We start from the raw sequence: 3,445 nt of genomic DNA, 5'->3' as shown, positions 1-3,445 counted from the left end.
AAAATTATTAATTTATATTTTTTATTATAATTATTTTTTATCTTTATAAGTATTATTTATTTTAATTTATAATTTTAGTATAATATAACTAATAATTATTATCATTATTAAAATACATAATATTTTATACGAAATAACGTTGTGATAAATTTATGCTCATATTTTTAAAAAAGAATCGAACAAAATAAAATAAAATTTTCTGACTTTCAATCAAATAGAAGAAGAATGTGTTTTGACTTTCAACCAAACACTAAAAATGAATCATTTTCTATAAAATATTTTATGAGTATTTGCAAATGGACATTCAATGTACCTATAATAGTGATTTCGTAAACTTGTAATGGTAACTTTATGAACTTGTAATAGTGATTTTATGAACTTACAGTGAAAACTTTATAAATCTATGGTGGTGATAGTAAATTTATGTATTTACAAATATGACTTTAATTATTAACCAACACGTACTGCTTTATGTATCAAAAATAATAATTTTATATACATATATATTTATTAAGAATTAATACCTTCAATAGTCATCCGAATATTGTGATTTTACATGTTGTGGTCCTAAATAAAACTTGTAAACCAACCCCCTCTGAGTTTCAAGAAGTGATATTTCGTGGCCTACGATTAGTTAATTCGCAAATTATGCTGTGGACACGAGTCCAAAAAGATGTCATTTTCAGGAAAAAACACGGCATTTTAGTTTTAAAAAAATCTGATCTTGTCTCGCTGTTAACGGCGTTATTCGTTTGTGGCATTATGAATGTACAACTAAGTTATGGAGTTATGAATGTACAGTTATGGAATTATGAATGTACAATTATGAAATTATGAATGTAAGTTATGGAATTATGAACACAGAGCTCTGACATTATGAATATACAATTATGAACATATAGTGATAAAATTATGAACATAGAGCTCTAAAATTGTGAACATAGAGTTTCAAAAATTATGAATGTACAGTTATGGAATTATGAATGTACAATTATAGAATTATGAATGTACAGTTATGAAATTATGAACACAGAGCTCTGACATTATGAACTTACAATATGAACATATAGTGATAAAATTATGAACATAAAGCTCTAAAATTGTGAACATAGAGCTTCTAAAATTATGAATTTACAGTTATTGAATTATGAATGTACAGTTACGGAATTATGAATATACAGTTATGAAAGTATGAATGTACAATTATGGAGCTATGAACACAGAACGCTGACATTATGAACTTACGATTATGAACATATAGTGATAAAATTATGAACATATACTCCTATAACGAAGCGGTCTGAATTTTTTTTTTTTTTTTTTTAAAGTGAAAGATAACGGTGCCACTAACGACACCGTTAGTGTGTCCACAATACATGCTGGACACAGATCCATAGCATAACGATTGTAGTTAATTTGTGATAGGTAGGGGCGTTCAAATAGAGAGCAAATCTGCCTGTTTAAGTCAGTTTAAAAGTTTAGAATAATAACTAATAAAACTGCAAATACTCGGAGACCATGGAAGATATTAGTTCTATATTAAAAAAAAAAAAAAAAAAAAAAAAAACCATGCACATTAAAATTTTTAAAGCTAAGAAGTGGGAGGAATATATGAAGACCCATTAGTTTATTTTTAGTTTGCAAATATATTTTGCCTTTCTTTTCTTTATTTTGCCATTAGGGTGTCTAGATTCGTTTTCATGTGACTATAGACTTGGTATAGTAATACTATATAGATCCGGCCTGTATATTTTATACCATACATGTGACTATAGACTTTGCTTTGTTTTTGTTTTTGTTTTTGTTATTATTATTTTTTGTTTTTAAATATGGCAAGCTAAGTTAGGCATGCTTGTTTAAGCCACCCTTATGTTGTGCCACTGAAATTTCATACCAACCTATCTTTATAATAATGATTTAATTTCATTTTTGGTTATAGATTTATAGGTGGCGGTCCATTTTTAGTCCTTTTTTATACGAATATATTTTTTTGGTCCTAGTATTATTGTGACATGACTAATTTTGGTCCTCTATAAAGAAAAATCATTGAAATTTCGTTAAATACAAGAGCATTTCACTCTTATGAATTTTTTCAAAAAATAAACATAAAATATATAATGAGTCAACACACTTTAATTTGTATTAAAAAGACCAAAATGTTATTGTATTTAACGAAATTTTAACGATTTTGTTGATAGAGGACCAAATTTGGTCATGTCACAATAATACTAAGGACCAAAATGAGATGTTCTGATTAAAAAAAAAAAGATTAAAAGTGTGCTGTCACCTATAAATCTAGGACCAAAAATGGAATTAACTCTTATAATAATTGTTATACCATGTAACATGATAGGTTTCATAGGACGAATCCTTATCCGAAAAGACGTCATTTCAAATTTCAATGTAGCGAATAGAGTGCTACATGAATGAAAGATTAGGATTGTTTTTTTTTTTTTTTTTTTTTTTTTTTTTTTTTTTTTTTTTAAACTATAATCTAACATATTCATAATAACTGTTCTAACTAATATGATTACTCATAAATTGAGATGAAACTCGAACTTCTGACTTTCTATTTGAAATGGTAATAATAAGGGAAAATGACATTTTTTCCCCTAAGTTATATACTTATAGCACTTTTTCCCCCTCAATTATTTATGTAAGCACATTAGCCCCCTCAATTATTTTAAAAGTGGCAGTTTTTCCCCCTAATATATTAAATTGACATTTCTACCCTTAAAGTAAACATTTTATTTATTTTACTTCTCTAACAAATTATTGCGTATATGTAGCGATTACCACGGTTCGGTTCGAACTGAACCAAACACTATAGCAATCGAATTAAAAGTTTTCAGTTATGATTTAGATCTAGAACCCAATATTTGAATTTCAATTTATTAAATTTAAGAATAAAAAAAAACTGGATCATGAACCGTGAACCGGCGATTCCGGATCCAGTTCGCGATTTTGAACCGTCTTTATTTTAAAATTTTATTTTTTTTATTTTAAAATAGTCTAAATTCAACAATAAATGTATTTTATTTTTTTAGTTCGGAACATGAACCGTCCATTCCGGTCTGCGATTTTAATAAACTCTAAATATCGCGTTTTGATTATAAATTGTAATTGAAATATTTTGGTTTGGTTGCTATAGTATCTGTTTTGTTTGAACCAAATGATAGTAATAAATTTGTTGGAGAATAAAAATAAATGAAATATTTACTTTAAATATTTATTTTAAGGGTAAATATGTCCATTTAATATTTCAGGGGGGAAAAGAGCCACTTAAATAATTCAGGGGAGAAAAGTGCTATGAGTATATAACTTAGGGGGAAAAAGTGCCATTTTCCCTAGTAATAATATATATCATCAAATTAAACTACAATGTACTTGGCAAGTTTAGGAATATTAGATAATGGTATTGTAATTGTAATGAATTTTTATAGTT

This window comes from Ipomoea nil, unplaced genomic scaffold (assembly GCF_001879475.1).
Source record: "Ipomoea nil cultivar Tokyo-kokei standard unplaced genomic scaffold, Asagao_1.1 scaffold0706, whole genome shotgun sequence".
NCBI classification, from domain to species: Eukaryota; Viridiplantae; Streptophyta; class Magnoliopsida; order Solanales; family Convolvulaceae; genus Ipomoea; species Ipomoea nil.
The sequence above is the reverse complement of the archived record's forward strand: the minus strand, read 5'-3'. Positions refer to the sequence as shown.